Genomic DNA, 21,699 nt, shown 5'->3' with positions numbered 1-21,699 from the left:
ACAAGCTGAAACAGTGAAATAAAAACTCGCCTTTCTTTTTCTTTTTTTTTTGTTCCCTCATTTTTCCTCTTGTGTTCCTTCACCCTTCTTTTATGCGAGAAATGAATTCCCTTTAACTTTTTGGGGCCCGAATGTTTTGAACCCAAGCTCTCCACATTTGCTCCCCTCAGAAGATGGCATGGGGCACAGCCCTGCCCAGTTCTTCATTGCACATTCTCTTTTAACAGCCTCTGTTTTCTCTCCCTTTAGATGGATCCTACCACAAACTTCAGCTAGAGTGAGTGCAGAGGACCATAATACCAGTCTTACACACTGGGTATTTTATTAAGTCCAGCAGTTAAAAATGTACAAAGTTCCTTGTAATAATCCATTCATTCTGTTCTCGCCTGATTCTTGGAGTAAGCCTGCACAATTATTCAAATCCCAGCTTTTAGCTGCAGCATACACCTCGCCATGGGGCTATGCCTCTGTAATCTTGCTTTGGTCTTGCATGTCAAATGGAATTAACTCCCATAAGAAATGTATGCGAAGACAACCCAAAGTGTCTAATCCTACCGCTGTCTTAAATTTCTGAAACTCAGACCTGTCATCTTTTTCTATAGCTTTGTTGAAGTTCTCACTTATGCTTCAGTCCATCCAAAGATGAAGTTTAGGGAAATTTGCATTTTTATGTATTTTTCAGTTGTGCACTCCTGTGGCCTTTTCACGTGCTCCCTTTGTGGAATTTTTTTTTTCTGAGCTCGAGTCCTGTTTTACACTCTGTGGAGGTGGATTCTGTTGCTTACAGCTGGCAGTGTGCCAGTTTAACACACACTGGATGCTCATGCCACATGGAAATAACGATATCACTGTGGCTGCACCTTCCCAGCTCAGCCTGGCTGATCACAGAGCCCAGCTCTGACTCGATCCAGTCTCAGATCACCTCCCTTTCTTCCTGAATAAAAGTGCTTGCTTGAAATTGGCTTTGCTGCGTGTAACCACACTGTTGGTGTGTTGTACTGGGAGCAGGATCAGCCTTTTCCGAGGAGCCTTTCCCAGATGTATGGCTGCTGCTGTTCTCTAGGGGGCACGATTTCAAACGTCAGCCCAGCACTGCACAAAATGAAAGGGAGGCAAAAGCACAGCATTATCAGAGAGAAACTTAATTTTCCACTTATTCAATCAAATATCAACCAGATCTGATTAGAGGTGGCCAATTTTAGATGAACCAGGCAAAATACATTTACATAGGGGGGTCCAGTTTCAACATAATTTCAGTAAAAAGCAATTACAAAATTACAGTCAGATGGAAAGCTGGTTCTTCTGGGTGTCTTGGCTAAGTGAGGTTGGAAGGGTAAAACTGTAACTTATTGTAGTGGATATTTAATAAGTGGTAAGCCACAGCACTCTCCACTTGAAAGTTAATTAAGGCCATAGAATGACCATTCTTGTACAGCAAATACGTTAATGGGTTGGCCGTGGAAACTGTCACAACAAAGCCCAGCAGAAAAATAAGAGCTTTATGTGTCATTTCTGCTGAGCGTTACATCTTTTAAAAAATGCTGTTGTGTTTTGGTTTTTGTCACTGTTTTGGGAGATAGTGTAGTAGCATTTAATGTGGGAACTGCTTAAAGTCATTAGAAACTAAGAGAAATACTGAAATACAAATAAAGGTTATAATGTTTTCTTGTGTACTGGCACTATAGAGATGTCGATAAATAGTACACATCAGTGAGACTTTATTTAGTTTTCTTAGACAGGGTATGTGGCTATTAGAGAGTCCAATTCTGCACTAAAAGCTTGAGCTAATCCTTTATATATAGTATTTCATTTATGAGTGTAATTGCTGCATTATTTTTGTTGCTGTTGAATAAGTGAACACCGTGGAGCACAGACTATCAATTGACTGTTGTACTTTAAGTGGATTAAATCTTAATTTCTTCTAAGAAGCCTTCTCATTCAGAGTATGGCCAGTTCTAGTCGATTTTGCATGCTCAATTCCCATGGATTTTGAACTTCTTTAACAGCCCACGTGAGGATGGGGCAGGGGAGCACTTTTTTCCTCCATATAGCCTTTACTTTCAATCTTTTGGTGACTTCACTGATTTTTGGTGTTGGACACCTTGCCCCAAAGGTAGAAATAATGGGAGATATTTTAAAACCTTCCTGCCATGGACTGTGGCAAAGGCAGGGAGAAGCTTTGCAGCCTGGAGACAACCTAATAAAAATGGTGAAGAGTTAAGAGAAAATGAAAACTCCCCATCAAATTGCTGTACACAGAGAAATGGGATCAGGCTGGCAAATTACGGTGCCTGCAAGGAGATGGCCCATTAGGGGTAACAAACAAACCTGGCCACTAGGAAGGGATCTTCAGGGAATATGAAATGGTGAAGGATGAATTGAGTGGGAGAAGAGGAAAAGTGTGTTGGGAGGGTAGGAACGATGGCATGGCAGAAAGGGGAAAAGCAGTGCATGTTTTCAGCAGCTGAATTAAAACCAGAAAAAGGAAGGAAGGTAAAAGTGGGAATATTTCCAGGTCATCATATCAGTGCAAGTGAGTCAAATGAGGCCTGGCTGTTCCATTCCAGTAATCCAGGCTGGTGTCAGCTTTGCTCAGTTAATGAGTGATCCTGCGTGAAATCAGGAGTTGGACTCGAGTCACAGCCTACACACTGGAGTGCCCTGTATGAGAGGAATGGCAATCACACATGGTGAATTCCTGGCCAGCAAGGAGCAGTGGGAAAAATGTGGAGATCTGATTGGAAGTGGGAGAGCAACGCCTCTTTTAGAAGTTATGGTAGTTGGGGCATCCCTATTTGGTGCCTGGGAACTGCAGTGTGTGGTGTCCCCTGCTGTTTGTCCAGCCCTGAGTTATCCATCCACCGTGGTGTGTCAGCATTGTGGGAACCCCAAAATAATGCTGCTTTCTCTTCAGGTACAGCAGTTTGACCCCTGAAACTCAGGTGTTTGACTTATCCCTGAGGAGTGAGACAGAGCCGGTGTGTCCCGTGGTCCTTCTCCTGCTCAGCCTTGGGTAAATGTTCTGCTCTCCAAGCATTCCCTGCCTTACACAGCGTTTCCAGATAGTGAACAGGCATAAACACAGATAGGTGAAGAAAATTAAGAGCTGTTGCAGTCTTTGAAGTTCTTCCTTCATCACCCTTTGCAAGTTTGTGTCACACACTTTAAGAAGGCTCAGACAAATCACTCTCTCTATACAATTTCAGGTAAAGGTGCCATGTAGTTCCTCCCATGTCTCTTGTCTGAGTAAAAGGTCTTTAGGGAAGGTAATGTCTTTTAATCCCTGCTACAAGACCAGTGTCCCACTTGTGCTTGAGATCTGAAGATGCCAGTGAAATACGAGTAACATTTGCAGCCATGCATGAATGATTCACTTCTGATTTTTTTTTTTAAAAAGTGTTTCATTTTGCCATCTCATTCAAGAGCAAGAAAGCTAAAATAGGCCATTTGAAGGAAATGATGCATAATTGTGGACCTTAAGCACCTTAGCACTGAGCACATCACTGAGGGAGATTTGAATATGCTCAGTACTTTCTCAAGTTGCTCTCAGGTGACCTTGGGATTCTTCTAGAAGTTTAATGTTAAAGAAATGTATAATGGGACTGTTTTGTTAACCCAAATACTTCTACGTAAAACTACTGACTCAGTTATTCCACTTTGTTTTAAGCTGGAATACGTAAGGCCAGTGTGCCACACTGGAAAACTTTAAAGTTTATCCAGTCTTCCTGAAGAATGATTTTAAAATAATCCATTATCTTATTTTCCGAGACTTCACCCAGCAGGACCAGGTTCAGGTTGTTCTGAGAGGCAAAATGCATCCTGAGGAACAGCTTGAAAGAGAACTCCCAAACAATTTCCCCAGGGCTAATAATTCAGGCAACTGAATTTTGCTCTCCATAAATACATCAAACATCCTAGACAAGTGCTAATGCTTCTGTTGTCTTCTTTTTGCTGACTGCATCCTTCTTGGTCTGTGCAGAAAGGCCTCTCAAGAATGTGGCTGAGCAGTGGAGAGATGCAGGGAACTTGGGCAATGATGTTTGTGCAATGCTGTCCACCAAAAGAGAAAAACATTTGCCTTTGCAACTCCCCTGCTCTTGTGCATTCTGTGCCCTCATCCCTGGCTGACAGTGTTTTAGATCAGTTTTTGTGTTGTTTTCCCATGTGTTGAAACTCTCTCAGCAGTGTTAAGTCACTCTGGTTTTCATACTTTTGCTGTGTGCCCCTCCTTCCTGTGTCAGCTCCAGAGCTGAGGTTTTATTCTGCCCATAATCACTGAGTCTGTTGGGGTGACTTTGCCTCTGTATTTTTGTGACTCCTGTCTTTTCTCTGTGTTTCTCTTCTCACCCTTTCTCTGCCTTGCCTGTTGAAGGCTGTCAGTCTTTTCCTTTCCATAGCATTTTTCCATACAGGATATATAGCCTGAGGTATTGCTGTTTAATATTCTGATAAATGTGTGTAAGTTGAGAGTGTGTGTGTTCAGTACCAAAAATACCCAAAACTCTTTCTAGGCCTGTGAGAAGTCATTCCTGTGCTGAAAGTCCTTATATTTGGGAAGTTTGCTCCTGCAATCCAGCACGTTGTGCTGAGTCCTGGGTTTGACTGGAGAGCTCACGTAGGTTTCTCTGTGCTCAAGTAGCAAATGTGTTGTTTTAATTTAGGGGAGAAAAACCACCAAACTCCAACAAAACAAAAAACCCCCACCAACCTGAGTCCATATGAATTTTTTATTCTTTCAGTGTGTCCTGTTTGTTTTATTTAGCTTGTTTGTTTAAAAATGTCCTGACAAACTTTTGCTCTGATTCCGAGCTGGCTCATTGAGCACAACTCTCCAAGGCTTCCCTTCTATTGTGTGATTGTTTAAATTCTCCCTGCTTCAGTGTTTAAATGTGTGAGCCTGGTCTTGAGATGATGGTCTCACTTTCAAATGGGAGTATCACAAACATTTAGCAATGTGCTCGCAAGGCTTGCAGAGTGATTTTAAATCCTCTGATAGAAGCTATCTATTATAATTGCACCAAGTACTGTTATTAATGTCTCCAGCCTCTCCGTTCTGTTTTTGCTCAAGCCATGCCCAAGAACAATTAGCTGTTTGTTTGACCTGCATTATAACATCAGCTCTCCATTATGATAACAGTGGAGTGACTAAGAACAACACATAATCTTCAGATTTAATGGGGCAGAAGACTGCAAAGGGCCAAACCCATCCTGATAAAATGCCCTGAAGTCAGCAACTTTATGCAGAGGTGGATCTGGCACAATGTGATTTCTAGAGCTGTATCTGGTGGTTACATGAAAATACAGGACTAATATCAATGTTGTGGCAGCAGATTAGTCATCAACCGCTGTGGAAGACAGAAAGGACTGTGGGGGAACTCAGCAGCTCCATCTCCCTTGTCTTTAAGGGAGCCAAAATTATTTGATGCTGTCTGTTGGTGTGCAGGCAAATGAGAAACATTCCCTCTTCCTGAAACCCTTGGTATGTGCACGTGCTGTTCATCATTGCAATCACCAGTGCAGGGGCTGCTACTTTGACAGGGTTGTTGGGAGCTGACCAGTACAGGGCACATCAGTGGATGGACATCACAGAGCATCATTCTCTGAAGGGAACTGGTGGTGTGAGACACTGCAAATGGAATTGCTTTGTATGAACTCTGTTTGTAAAACACAACCTGCACATTCTGAGAGCCTAAGACTTAAAATGTATATATTGGTCCAATAAATAGCATCACATTGTCTATTTTATGCTTCTGCTGAATGCAGAACACGTGCTGCTGAGAAACAAAAAGGACATGCATTTATTTTCAGGCACAGGACTTTGCAACCACTTGGGAAGAATATTCTTGATTGAGAACCAAAGCATTCCATGATGCTTAACAAACCTGCAAATTGAAAAATCAACATCTGCCCTGTGTAGCAACATAGCAGGAGAAAGACCTGTAGCCTGAAAAATTCAGAATACTCCTTAGATTACATTTCAGTGCATTTGTAAAATTACTACTCTTTGAATCCAGGCTCAAGCTGTTTTTCTAGGAGAGAGTATGTTGTGTTACAGACACAATCCCAGCCTGCAGTTGCCTGTGGAAGCCTGGCTGGGGAACAGGATGGACAGTGCTTTGGACACGGAGCCACAGCAATGCTATCAAATAAATGAGGTGCTTCCCTGACCACCCAGGGCAGCCAGCTCCTCACTGCTCAAACCCCCAAGCCCGGCAATCCCAGTTGCAGGGGGTGTTCAGTCACTGGAGTTCTGACCCGAGCAGCCAGTGGAGGCGAGCAGAGCTCAGAGCACACTCACACAGAGAGGGAACGGAGAGGAACCTGTGATTATGCATTTACTGTAATTCTGCCTGCCTGCTCTTTTTTTTTTTTTTTTTGCTGTTTCCCTTATTTACATATCACAAGACATGTCTTCATAAAGATACTTTAATAATTTATTAGATTGATCTTTTCAGAAATCTGCTCGGGGTAGACGTCATTAGGAAAAGTTATTTAAACTTATTTAAAGGTTTGTGCCTGAGCAGGGCATTTACCTGCCTCACTGCTGATATTCTAAAAATACCTCCATGTCCATACTATTATCCATTCTTCACGTCCAATTGCTCTGTTATGGTAATAGTCAGAAGCACACCATGTAGTAATTACTTACAGCTGACTTAAGAAAAGAATATTCAACTCCCCCACTGTTCCACTAGAAGGTCTTTATGCACTATTAACTCATTCCTGTTTATTAATACTCTACTGGTAATTCTGGCTGCTGCTTTTTAGGTTTGTAATAGGAGGACTATTAAACAGCAATTATTGACCATATGGGTTAGTGAATATTTCTGGTGGTTGTTGGGTGGTTGTTTTGTTGTGGGTTTTTATTTTTTTTTATCCTCTTAAGTTGTTTTTAAGGAGCCACATCACAATATAGTGGTGCAACTTTACATCTGCCTGGAATTAGCAGTTTGGCAGCATTCCCCACCTAGAAAATGCAAACTCCATATTTCAGAAATATCAGCTGAAGCTGTGAAAATACAGAGTAATTTAAAAACATAAAAACACTATGCCAGACAAAGTGAAAATCTTTGTCTTTTTTTTTCTTTTCCCCTACAGTATATGGTTTGATCTCTCTTTTTGTGTGTGTGTCTCTCTGTCTGTCTTTCTGTTTCTCTTTCTTTGACTTTTTTTCCCCCCAGTTTTTTAGGTCTTATCCTAGAATTTTGGAATGGTCAAGTGTAAATTTCAATCTGATCAAACCTCTCCTAGGAAAGTGTGAATTAGAGCACTTTTAAGAACTAGAAATCTGCCTTCCTCAGTAAGCTTGCCTAGTGAGAAGATTGAGGAGAGACAAAATTACAGCAATTATCTCTCAAATTGCTGGGCTGAAAAAATTGTGTCTTCCCCCCTTTCCTCTCCTGCCTTTTTTTTTTTTTAATTTTATTTTCAAATCATCCTAAAATCTAAGTGCAGTTCCTGCCTTTGCCAGCAGCAGTGGCTTTGCAGGATTGCACCAATGAGTCCTTTTCCCATCGCGCTGCCCCAGGAAGGCCAAACCCACTCACAGTTTTAGCACCCTCTTTCATTCTGGTGAGAAAATCAAAGACTTTTTAGGGAAAAATTATGGAGCAGCAATGAGAAAGTGTAAACAGAAGTGTGGGGTGTGGTATGGGAGAAGAATTATTTCATAGGTGAGTCGATTTTAACACAAAAGTGCTGGGCTGTGAGCAAATATTTTGCAAAATGTGTTCTCATTTCTAAATTCAGTTTGGGATTGTCTCCAACACTACTGGAGAAAAGTCAAACTTTGAAAACCAATTACTTGTGTTTGCCACTGACATGGCCTTTTCTAGAATTTTCTTAATCCTTTAATACTATTCTTACACCTCCTTAGTTCTCCTGCTCGTGTGTTTGACTTGGATTACGAGTCTCAGCTCTGCCAGTTTGTGCCTCTGAGCTGGTGACCAGTAACAACTCCATTTAGACATAATTGTGGGCACAGTTGTTTCTGATCATTGCACCATTAAAAACTCTCTGCAATACTAAAATAACTAATGTCAAAAACAATTAATTTGGGATTTGAAATCTACTACTTTATTGCAAACTAAACACTCTCTCAGTTGTTTGGGGTTTTGTTGTTGGTTTTGGTTTTAAGTTTTTGCTTTTCAGTTAAAATACGTCTTTGAACTAAAACCAGATTGCTGTGTGATGTGCCACACCAAAAGCAGTCCCTCCTCCTGCAATTACTGCTTGGAAGGTGTGTATTTTTTCACAAAAGCTGGTGCACTTCAGGTCCTGAATGTTGTAGAGACATTTTTCCCCAGATGGCAGAGCTGAGAGAGGAAGAACTGAAGGGATGTGCCCTTGATAGAGGAACTTGGGACTGGGGGAATGTGGGAAGTCCCTGCTCACGGTCTGTACCCCTGCCTTGCCTGAAATCGCCGCTCAGCACTGGTAGGAATCTACTGAGTGACATTAGACAAGGGACTGAAGGTGTAAAAAGGTGACATTGATTTTATTGCTTGGAAATATGGGCTGGTTAATTTTCTTTATGTGCCTGACGTCTCTGCCATGGTGCTGGATTTTGGGTTTTTCCTTGTATAATTTGTTTAAAAATTATGTTTAAGGTAAAGGTGTCATTTCAAGTTTGGAATGAGCGACTAAGAGGGAATCCTGAGTGGGGTGGCCCTTGATGCAGGGACCCAATTTCTGGACCCCTAAAAGAGAGCTGGGTCTGCATCAGCTGAGGGGGTTGGTTCTCATCTCTGATTTAAACTTACCTTGAAACAGTCAGTTATATTCTAGTAGGAGAATGTTCTGAAATTTTATTCTTACAACCAAAAGCAGCAGGTTAAAACTGGCTGTGCTGCTGGTGTGTAGCTTAGCCAGGCTGGTGAATTAGTTGAGCACGACATTCCTTGAGAAACTGGAGTGTAGGAGTAACCCCTGAACATGCTTGAAGAAAAATGTTGTGTGAGCGATTCAGCTCTTCTCGCTGTTGCAGGGAAGAGATTAGAGGTGCACCACTTTGTCAGTTCATCTCCTTAGCTCATAATATATTATTTATTACAAGGATTTGGTTTCCTAAGCCTGTCTCCTTTTTTTCTCTTAAGATACCACTGACTATTTGATCTTGAGGGCTTATTTTTTTATTATGATGATGATTATTATTATTATTATGTACAGGTATGTGGGGAGGGAAGGATTTTGAGCAACAGCAAAACCCTTTTAAAAGCTTTTTAACACATGGACTGTCAGTGTTTTCATCTTGTTTTGGCACTTCTTGCACCTCACGCTGATGGTGTGACTGTGTTTGGTTCAAATACACCTGGGGTGCTCTGTGGCCTCGATTTCAGGGGATTTCTGACTCTTTTTAAATTTGTTTCTCCTTTTTCTGGTATAACCAAGCCTGAACTGTCAGTGGGAGATGTGAACTGCTGGGTCTGGATGGTAAATGGTTCTGTCTGACCTTAAACCCACCGTAAGCCAGGCTTGTTGTGCTGCCCCTGCCTGTGTCTCACACGTGGTACACACCTCTGGCATCCAGCTTGTATCTTAAGGGCATATCCAAGTAAGGTTTTATAGGAAAATGGGAACTCCAGTGACATCTGGCAGAGGAGCAAACCCACTGTAAGACAAGTTGGTCTTCTCCAGCAGTTTATCAAAAATAAGACCATTTTATATATTTTTAAAAAAAGTAAAATTTGTGATGATACCTATTTTTTTTAAGCAGACCCAACTCCCCAAAACTAATTAAACTAATGAAAATATTATCATTTAACCTCATGCAGAATAGCCAAAGTATGTTCACACAGAGCAGGTGCATTCTTGGCATAGCTGGTGTTACATGGTGGAGTCTTCCACTGTCAAATGTTTAGAAGAGCCTTTCATTTAAATGGGAGGGAAGTCTTGTAGAAGTGACTTGTACGAACTAAAACAAAAAAGTGAACTGGGGAGGGATAAACTTGCTGTATGGGTGGCAAACTGAGAGCAAAATTGACATTGTTCAGTTCTGAAAAGGTGACCCGAGATTGTTGGTTAAAAGAACTGGGCTGTCTCATCACCTGAGCTGGACATAAAAAGGGATAAAGAATGTTAAATGAAGGTGTAGCAATATGACATCTCTCTGCTTTTCCTGACTTTGCCCCTCTCTCACCAGAGAACAGAGGAAGGAGCAGGTGATGACTCCAAACACTGCCCTGGAGCTGTGCCTGGTGCAAAGAGCTTCTCTGTGGGGAGCAGCAGATCGTGGTCCTGCAAACTGTAAGTGCCTGCTCTGGTGCATTCCTTTACAAAGAAACCCCACAGCAACTGCAAATAAACCCCCTCTGCCTGCCTTAACTGGAATTTTTTGGGTAATCCCTTCCTAAATGTTGTTTTGATATCAGAGAGAAATACCTGCTTTGTAACTTGCTCTGGTCATTGAACATCTCCCCTCCCTTCCCTGCCTGCCATTCCACCCTTTTGTCCTTCCTCACACTGACTGAAACATTTTGGGTTCGCTTTTTGTAAGTTCTGATAAATCTTTTGTAATAGATTTTTGGGTTTTGCAGCTTAATGATATCAAATCCTTCCTGAGATTTATTGTCTGCTTCACTTGACCTGGGGATCAGAACTCAGAACGTTTGATGGGATTTGTTGCAGAATCAGGGAATGTTGTGAAAGTTGCTATTTTTGGGTTCTGTTTTGCTGTATCTGGAGACTGCAGATTTTAAAACAATGAAATGATAAATAATGTTTTCCTGGGTGTTCAAAACATGATGAGTGTGTGTGTTTCATGAACTTTGGCTTCTGGACAGGCTGATTTGTCTGTTTCTGATGGAGTGGTGAAAAGACATCCAAGGTTTTTAGCTTTTAAGATTTTAGAATTCCTAAAAAAAAAAACAAAACCAAAAAACAAACCCCCCCCCACTTCCCAGTTAAGGTGTAGACTGACACTGGGAATTTAAGCTCTTGGTAATCAGTTGGATTTTGATTTTCACAGCTGGCTTCCAGCAGACCCCGGTGAAGGCTCACAGACCCTCCAGCCTTGCTGGACACTCTGCCCTGTACAGCCAAACTCGGCTGCAATTGCACTGTTGGAGCTCCTGTGCACCAAATACGTGCAGGAGATGGGCCAGGTCCTCCCTGTGAAATACAGAGTGGGTTTGTTGGCTTCCCTCTGCAGGGGCTTGGGCTGTCCCAGCACTCCAGCCGAGTGGGAGAGGCAGCCCCGTGGCAGGAGGGGAGAGGAGAGTCTGGCAAATGGCATTTCGTCCAAACAGGGCCCAAAAGAAATTAAGTTTAGCAAAGAAAACAAGTTTCATCAGTTAAGGCAATAAAGCAGAGTCCCAGAGCAAGTCAATAATGCTCAATTGACAGCCAGTCAATATTTGTAGTGGATTAACTTTTCAGGGAATGTGGAGATTTCGGTGGGTTTTATGTAAACACTGTAAATAGGTTGGGACACTAAAGTACGGTTACAAATACCACGTGTCAGATTAGATTAGAATCACTCCCAGGGAGCAGCACTTTCCTTACCACGAAAGAGACATTTATATCTTGTGAAACGAACACAGATATACATTTTTTGTTTGTCAAATATATTCCAAAATGCAGCTGGGCAGATCTCAGGGCAGTGCTGCTCAGAACACTCCAAAGGACAGCTTCTGTCTGAGGCCACTCTGCTGCTCCCAGGTAGGGCTGTAATTAAAGTGGCATTGTGGCTGCAACTCGAGGAGCAGGAATTCTGTACAAATTAATTTAAATTTTGAGCTTAGTACAATGGGCAGAACTATTAAGAAATATTCAGAGTCTATCGTACTTGCCCCTTGCTGAGGAATTGGTCAATACACACAGAGAGGGGTGAAACACAACCAAAACCTGCTGGTTTCTGACATCTGTAACACCAGGCTCTGTCCATTGCTGCACAAGTCTTGCAGTGCCATGCCTGGCACCCCCTTCTACCCAATAAAATATCTATTGACTGTTCTCAAAACTAGAAAAATGAACAAGCATTTCAAGAAGAAATTAGTTACTTGCAGTGCCTTTTTTTTTCCCTGAGATGTTGCCCCAGGTTTCCTGACTTGCTCCTTTATTATATAAGGAGTTTGGATCTTTACCAGATTTCCAGTTTTCTACAAGTAACTGGGGGTGGTTTGGCCTGTCCTGCCTGTCCCCAGGCATGGAAATGAGAGCAGGCAGAGCTGGCCCTGCCCAGATTGGCAAAACTGCCCAAGTAACTCTGGTTTGCTCTCTATGACACACCAGTGAAGTCCAGGCAGGTAACACAGCCCTAAGAATCCCTCTTGCTGGAAAATATATTACTGCATTTTATTGTTCTTCCTTCTTTTATTTCTCCTGCCCCTTTTTTTCCTTAGAAAAGGTAATTAGGCCATAAACAGGGGGCTGACAACTAATTTTATCTGCAGCAAAATTAATATCGTAAGGAACAGATAATTTTAGCAGAGCAAAATTAAAAAAGATCTATTTTAATGCCATTTTAAACCACGGAATCTAATTTTTTTCTTCTGAACTTCTCCTACCTGGCTGTTTTGACATGTGTGGAGATGCTCACTCATTTAGTGAACTGATGTTTTACCTCTGTGCAGTTCCTGCCTCACCACCAGGCCTTGCTGTGTCGGCCTCAGGTACGAAGGTGCTTTTAATTTCCTCTCTCTCGTTCTCTGGTTTCTTTTCATCAGAGGGAAAAGACATTGCTTTTCTTACCTCTAAATTTTCACTGACATTAATAGGAGGCAGGTGGTGAAATCCCTGCACACAGCTTTGAAAATTTAAGGTTTAACTTTCTTTTTTTTCTGGTCTGATTCTTACGTTGCCGGTGTTGTGAATCCTCTGAAAAGATATTAAATATGCAACCATACCATGTCAGCAGTGCCTGGAGAGTTTATCTACAAAATTATCATCTACCTTCCAAATCTATAACCCTAAAATATTGATTGGTTAAAAGGTAGTGGATAAAGATTAAGACAGCACAGCAGCAGATTACCCTAATCAAATAAAAAAACTATTAACAGAGCTGCTCACAGTTCTGAAGATGTTGGTTTGAAATACAGATGTCTTAACCAAAGTGCTATGTCTCATTTTCTGAATGCATTTCTGAATGCATTTAAATAAATTACCAAATAGAAAGAAAGCAGAGAAAAACTCCACACGCTCCAGACAGTAAATTTCCATTTATAATAAAATTATTTTATGCATTTCAGCAAGCAGTTAGAACTTTTAAAGACCTTTTTCATTGGATAGTGAGGAGTCAAGCCCTGGATTCTCTGCTTAGAGGGCTAAGATAGTGAGGAGTCAAGCATTGGATTCTCGGCTTAGAGGGCTGTGTAGGCACATGTGTGATTTTTAAGCCTGTGGTGTGGGCACATGGATGTGAGTGTGTGGTGGGGCAGGAGCAAACCCAGTTCTTCTGCTTGAAGAGAGCTCATGTCCAGCCTGTATTTTATTGTTGGGGAATAATGTTTCTATAGGTGATGGATTTTGGATGGCAGAATATAAGGCAGTGTTCGCTGAAAACCAGGTCGGTTTGATGGCTTGGGGACAGTCAGGGCATGGTATGGAAGGCTCTGCTGAGGTACCACCTGCAGGTGTGGATCGTTTGCTCACACCCAGAAGCTCAGATCAGACCCCCACACCCTTAACTTGCTTTGGAACCCTGGGATCCTTTGGAAAGTTGTCCCTGCTCAGCTGGTTCTGAATTTGTCACAAACACCTTTCTTAGTACCGAAGGCCATGTGGTTATTGATGTTCAGTGAGAGTAAACCATGGGGAATATTGCTGGGAAAGAGTGGCGTTTGTCACTAATGCCTTTAAGGCATAGTGGGAGGTTTTACCCAGCCAAAGGCTGAGTTGTGGTTTATCCTCTTGAAGGAATTTCCCATTGAGTGACGGCTGAGCAGGAATTGAGGTATTAACCCATGCCCTGGTTATTGAAGTCACGGAGACAGAAAGGGAAAATAGGACGGGAAATGTATTAATTTTCATCAGTTATGGACAATACTATTAAATTACTGACTCTTGTTGAAATAACGTGTCATCGATTAATAATGTCATTTCAACTTCCTGAACTTTCCTACCTAAAAATTTTGATTTGAAAAGATTTAAGAGTGTGTGAAGAAGGTTTTGGTGCTGGAACTCGTCGGTGTGAAGGGCTTTTGTTTTTGTTTTAAGTCGCGCCTAATTTTAAGTCGTGGTGTAAATGAGGTTTTAAAAGTTTTTAACAGTGATGGGGATAAATTTAGAATTAAAATTGAGATCTGAAATGTTGTGTTGCTCCACTTTTAAAAATAAGTTCCTTTCTCATTTGCAATTAAAATGTCTAGAATCTGCATAAAATGTGTGAAATTAGAGATAATTGAAATACAGTAGCTATAAATATGTCTACTCCATTTGAAAAATAAATAAAATGTCCACTAAAAGGGTGCGAAAGCCGTACCCCCTTCTCTTGTTTCTCACATTTGGATCTCTGGCATTTTTTCACACTTTTATAGCTAATTTTTATTGCAAAACAATATGTTACGTTTGTAGCCGTTGTGGGAATGCAGAATAGCCTCTGGCAGCTCCGTAAAAACCGGAATGTTGGGAACACATTTAGAGGAATGCAGCTTTCCATTCCATCCCCAGCATCAGTGTCGTGGAATCATATTAAGTGTGATCCAACAACAAAAGGGGGGAAAAAAGAAAAGGAAATGTTAGAGAAAATACTTTAAATAAGCCATTATTTGAAGTGTGTCCGTTCTACCCTGTTTCTTCTGTTTTCACAACAAGTTGTGATATCGAGCACTACCTCACACTCAAGTTGTAAAGACAGTTCTCTGACTTCAGTCTTGAAGCTCAGAGAAATATTATTCATACAACGCCCTGTGTGTCTTTTTTAGTGAAATTGCACTGTGATGTCCAGCATGTTCATCAAGTGCCCATTTGCCCACCAAAGCAGCTCTCTGGGGGTTGGTGATCACCAGGAACAGCTGCTCCTGGTGATCACCAACCCCCAGAGAGCTGCTTTGATGGGCAAATGGGCAGCTGCTGAACTGCTCTGCATCCAGCACAAGAACCCATTACACCTAGATGTCCTTCCCAGAACACTGAACTGAGAGGTCTGGGTGGAGGTAACTCCACTGACTCGTCACTGCTCCCCGTCCTGGAATATTATTTCTGGAATTCTGTTTTCTGGAGGTGTTTTCCAGCAGAGGGAATTATGCCAAAACAAAAAGAGTTTCTGTGCAGGTATTATCCCGAGGCTAACAGGAATTCAGCAGGTTTTAGTGTCCGTAGCTCCTTCAGTAGTTCCTCCCTGTTCCCTGTTCCAAGGGATGCCACAGGAAATTTTGCTGCACAATTATTTTGCTGCACAATTATTTTGCTGCACAATTATTTTGCTGCAATTTTTTTGCTGCAATTTTTTCTCTACCTTTCTTTTCCCACCACCCCAAGTGTATTCCCACCACTACACCATACTGTGTTTCTGGCAGAGGTTTGGGTGTGTACTGGACTCAGGTGCCTCACTGCAAATCTCACACAATTCCTGATTTGGGGATAAGAATTACGAAGAGGAGGAGAGAGATTTCCAGGATGTATTTGAGGAGTGCTGAAATGTTAATACATTAAGAGTGAAACGGTGGGATTTAAATCGCTGCATTGAGTAGCAATACAGTACAGAGGGATTGATCCCAGAAAAGTAGCAGAGAGGTTGTGTCTCATACAGGCCTAACCACTATGGAGTCATTCTTCAGAGACAGACCAAGCGACAGAAGAACCACAGCCTTACCTGCAAGGTGCCTTTTCATACGCGCTTTTTTCTCTCCTTTTAAGTTGTCCTCAAGGAAAAATAAGAGCAAAAAGTCCCCGTGCTTCTCACTGCACGTCTACAGCACTTCATAAATAATAGTGGCTGTTTTAAAAGCAGGGGACAGGCAGAGGGCTACAATGGATGAAAGCTAGTTAGTGAGTTAGCCAGATAAATGCTTAAAAGAACAGCAGCAAAGATAATCCTGCATTTATTTCTGGGGGATTCACCAGATGACCCTTTGCTGTCTTTCCCCATGTGTGTTTCTTGAGTCAAAGGGCTGTGCAGAAACCTGAAAAACAAACCTGCAAAGTTGGGGCATTGCTGTGATTTGTGTTTGTCCCTCCTTTGGCTCATCAGTTCCATTTCTGAGCATCTGCCAAACGCTGTGTTCGGTCTGGGGTTGGGAGCGAGCTGGGGCAGAGGTTCCCTGGCACAGACCGGCACCAGTTCTCTCTAAACTTACTGAGTGACATGTGCAAAATTGATAATTTCAAGAGCCTTTTGTATAACACAAAACTTCAAGCAGAGAACCCAAGGCATTTCCTTTCATCAACCTGGTTCTAATTTGATCAAAGCACAGAAAAATTCAACCCGCCTTATTTCCTGTCCACTTCTTTTACACTTTACAGCACATTATATATCAGCCTCATATCCCTGAATTTTAAGAAGCAACCAGTTATATAATTGGATCAACAGTTGCCAATCACTCCTCACAGCACTGCATTATTACTAAGCTGACTATAATTTTGAAGCTCTTTTTTATTATGCGTATGACTATATTATCACTGTATACATATTAGGAGAGCTGAATGAGCCCCTGAAGGAAAATAAGGGCTGGAATAACATCGAGAGGGAAGAGACAGACTAACAGAACTGAGGATTCACCCCTGTTACAACCGTGGGGCCTCCTGGCACGTTTTCAGGGGAGCAGAAAAGAGCAGTAGCCGTGTGCAGTCTGTGAGTCCTACCCCGAATCAGAACGCTGCAGCAGTGCTGAAGTGAACCATCTTGTCTGCTTAAGCAAATTAAAAATCAGATGTGTTTTCTGCTCTCAGAAGGGATGGAGCGTGTAAGGATTTTGCATTATGTAAGTCTTTAAATCCAGTTCCTTCCCTCCCAGAGCTCCCTCCCCACAGGCACCTGCACACACGAAAGTTCAAAATAAAGCCACTCTGGCTCGTGTGCTGCTCCTTCCCGGAGAACTTGGCAGTTGTCATTTGCATGTGACAAAAGCAAGTGCTGTTTCATTTCAGTAATTTACACCGTTATATAAGATAGTTTTTAACTAGGTAAATAGTGTTTTCCCCCCGCTAAGCCCGAGATGTCAGAGTTCTTTGAAAGACCTTGATTCTTGTCTCAGTAGTATCTCCATAAATAAAACTGAGTGACAGCCTGTTAGAAAACTCCATGTTTTATACCATTAATTTACAGATGAGCTTTGTTAGTCAAATAAGCATTTAATTCCCAGTAGCCTGAATGTTTCAATACCCTATAGCAAGCAAGACATGGAACGTACACAATGGCAAACAAATTACAGGGATATTCCATGGAGTTGACATATGAACTCATAACCTCTTAGGTAAAGGTGAATGACTATTAATGTAATTTTGTTATTGTAAGGACCTCCCTCCCTTTTTGTTGTTCCTGTGCAATTCATTTGTATGCATTAGCTTGAAAGAATTAAACCTGTAAATCACAGCTTAGGCAATAATAATAATATAAAGAAAACAATACGATTTCTTCTGCTTTTGCCATTTCAAACTCACACATTTACTGGTGCATGAATAATACAAAGAAAACAGGATGATTTCTTCTGGTTTTGCCTCTCCAAACTCACACATTTACTGGTGCTTACCTGTGTCTGCTTTGGCTTTTTTGCTCTCTGTGCATACACACAGAGACACAAATATTTGAATATATGTAGATATTGTAGGTCTGTATGTGCTTTGTAGGAACATATACATGTGCTTCCCATATAGACATTTTGAAAAGGGCAATAATTTCATACATTTTACATATCTGTAGGCACAGACAAAAGCACACATGCGTAAAAATGTAATGTCTCCCCTCAGCAGTCGGGTTCTGTGCCCTACAGGACTTCACCAGGAAAAACTCATGAGCAAAATGCCGTTTTAAGCATCCCACTGTAATTAAAATTGCACAATAAAAAAACCCCAAACAACAACGTGATAAAATCAACGTGAGGAGATACCTGGATTTGGAAGTCTGTGGGGTTTTCAGAAAAGGAATCTGACTTTTTTTTTTGTGAGGTCAGTGTTCCCTCCATGTTGTATTTATTCAAATACAGACCCGAGCAGGTGCTTGGCCCTTCACACCACAGTGCCTTGTACACAGGCTGATAAAATGAAGCAAGTGGCTTATCAGTTTGGAAGCCTGTTTGGCAGTGCTGCATTTTTCCTTTAGCAATTCACGCTGTGTTTTTAAGGAACACAATTAAACCACTTCCCCATCTTCTGTATAAAACTGGCTGTTGCATGAGGAGCACGGTCATCCTCAGCTGCTGCTGTGTTACTCCTTAAAGATAGCAGGGCCCTGTGTTATTCCTTAAAAATACCCGCCAGCCCAGGGCCCTGCGTTATTCCTTAAATATCCCCACCATCCCAGGGCCAAGACAAGCCCCGTGCAGGTGATGTGTGTGCAAACACAGTTCAATATATACCCCATGCTACAGATACAGGAGTTGGATCAGCCAAGAAACAAACCCACACCCTCTTCCTCCCCCTCTGCCCATCCCTAGGATAATGGGAGAATTGAAATTCCCATTTCCAGACTCACTGCAGATTAATATGGTTGAGCATAGATACTTATTTCTCTGATAGTTTCCCATGCATCTTCCCAGTGAAGTTGATAGAAATTACTCGGGCAGAATGTGCAAAGCAGATGTTATCCCATTAATTAGCTCTGGACCTGAGCAGGCTCAGGACTTTTCCATTTTCAGGCCGATAGGAATTGGTCCCAGTGAGCGTGCTCCATATCCACATTTAGTATCATCTCATAAACAGCACTGAAAACACAGCAGGCCCTTGATGAAGACACATTAGCTTATTTCTAATTTAAAGTTATGTTGCTTAACCTTAATGTAATTGGTCACTGGTGACCAACTGTTTGTATAGTGAGTTGATGACCAAAGAGATGTAATAAATTATAAAACTTACTGCTTAAATAGAGGGAATGACTGTTCTGTTAAAAGCCTTGCATGTAATAATGGTAAAATAATTACACCTCAAACAGAAGAGCCTTGGATCTGATAAAGCTAACAAAGTGTTTCAGATAAAGGTGTTTTCTGCGGGCTTAAAAGGACACGTATAAAATATATTTTTTTCCTCTCAGTGCAGAGTGTTATGTTGGCTGAATAGTCAACTTTCAAAGCTCAGCCTAATATTGATTAAAAATAAATTGGTAAATCAAGATACTTTCTTTTTGAGGGGTTGTGGGGATTAAAGTAATTAACCAATTTCAGTGGTTAACAAGAAACAAAAGAAATTTGCACAAATAATTATATTCTGTACCTCAATTCAAAGTCACTGCTAGACATGTCTCAGAAAAGAGTTGATTAGCTGGTAGAATAACCAGGATAATAATCAACTGTGGAAGTAAGTAATTGACATAACTTTAATGTTTAATAATGAATAGCATGCCAGGGGCAAAATAAAGGGAAATCTGCTTTCTGAGACCCAGCTCAGACCTGAAATTTCTTAGGCCAAATACAGCAATTACTGGAGACTCCTGAACTGCCTCTGTGTTGCAGCACAAGTAACAGGTGCAGTTAAATGGCAAGTGCACAAGTGGCTGTAGCAAATCCAGTGGTTTCTGTGTGCTGCAGTTTAATTCCAAGCCTTTTCCCTGCTGAAGACTTAAAGGCTGGTTTTAGAAATGCAGGAATGTAACAAACACTTCCTCTTCCACGTCTGTTTTTCGCTTCTCAAACGGCACTGTATCAACAACCAGTTCATTAAATCAATAAGAGTCAGCAATAAGTGTATGATTTCCTTGTCTCAGAAGCGATAATTTCTCACTCTAAATATTTGCATTTTAAAATTTGGGCTACCTCCAAATGCTGTAACTTGACAGTGAAGAAATTGAGCTTTTTTCCTTTATTTTCTTTTTTAATTTTTTTTTTAATCCTTGTATTTCATTTCCTACAAGGACCTCCCAATAATTTAAACTATTTACAGTGCCTCAAAGATCATTATTTCCCCATGACTCCTCAGAGAAATATTGGAGCCACTCTATTTATTGCTGACATTAGATTTACCTTTGAAGACTGGTTTACAAAATGGAGACATTAGGATGTAAAAGTCATTATTTTTTTTTACACTGCTTGGAATGCTAAGTTTTTGTGTTTGCTGTATTAGAGTAAACATTGCTAGAGCTACTGGGTTTGTTATGGAAACTTGAAAAGCAGAGGCATTAAGGTATTTTGTTTTTAAAAGCACACAGTCCTTTATAAGGAAAAATATAAATACTGTTTGGGGGCTTGTCACGAATGTATATTTAAAAATAACACCCCCCCAAACCAATGAATAAAAATGCTTTTTGGCATCCTAAATGGAGGCAGAGAATTGCTCCTCCAATAGAAAAGCAGGTGGGGTAACACATCCTGATTCTTGTAATTGAGGCTGTAAAGAAAGATGAGAGATATGTGCACTGTTTGTGTCACAGTAGTTGTGATCTGTGAAAATAACTTCAGAGCAGCCTTTCCTAATATTAAAATGTCTCTGTTGCTGTTCAACTAAAAATCAATACAGCTCACAATTTTAATAAGGAACATGAATCTGAAAACGTGTTTAGTATCAGGTTATATAAACACACCCTAATGAGATACTATAAAATCCATCACATTAAAGGCTGGTTCCTACAAGGTATATTAGCTAAAAATGTTCAATATATTAGGTCAGTGTACAACACTACACATAACAAAGCAGGTCTGTCAAGGCAAGATGCATGTTTTGCCCCTTAAAACTGTTATGTTTTGCACATTTTATAAGGTTCTTTGAATACATGAATAAGATAAGTTATTCCCATCTCTTTCTTAAGCAATCTCAGAAATGGCTGTGACCTGAAATTGGAAATCTTGTAAACACCCATCCGGAGAAAATGTGTGCAGTTCTGTCTTAAAGAGATGGTACATGTTTAATTATCCCAACTTCTTGGAGGAGAATACTATTAACATACACATTAGCATCGTCCCATTGGTTCCTCCTGCTGCTCCACCTTAGGGGCAGCAATAGGAGCTAATCTTATTGCTCCCATGCGCATAATAATGAAATTTTGTCTTGTCTCTAAGGCAGGGTTCTTTGGTCTAAAGTACAGCAGGAAACATTTCTTTTTTTATTTCTTTTTCTTTTTAAAGAAAATTCCTGACCAACTCATTTAAAAAAGATTTGAAAAATTAAAATTCTTCCTCGGTGAATACCAGAGGCAGCAGAACGCGGTGCTTTGACTGGCGAACCAAAATTAAGCAATTGTGCAAATAAATTGCTCTGTATTCACATATGGAATACAGTGCACTGGAGCTGGGGGTGTATTCAGCTCTTTGAAAAACTGGGAGCTGTGGATTTTATGTTATTTCATCCTGCAGTGTCCACATAGCCTGTTCTCAAAGACTAACATAAGAACAAACAAAAAGAGATGGGTTTAATATAAAATACCTTTGCCTTTTCCTCGCAGTGTTCTTCAGACTATAATGGGGAGAGGAATAAAAAAACACGGGCAAAAAAATACATGGGAATTCAAGGCTACTGAATTAAGGGAGGTTGTACCAACATTTCCCCCACTGTACATTATTTGTATTCAAGGTTTTTGAAATGACATTGTAATCTGATGATGCACCAGCCTATTATATTGTCTAGCAGGACAAATATCCTTGCGTTTTCTCTGTAGAACTAACACAATTTTTCCATGTC

The sequence above is a fragment of the Pithys albifrons genome, chromosome 2, assembly GCF_047495875.1.
Source record: "Pithys albifrons albifrons isolate INPA30051 chromosome 2, PitAlb_v1, whole genome shotgun sequence".
Taxonomy (NCBI): domain Eukaryota; kingdom Metazoa; phylum Chordata; class Aves; order Passeriformes; family Thamnophilidae; genus Pithys; species Pithys albifrons.
Note: the sequence above shows the minus strand (reverse complement) of the source record.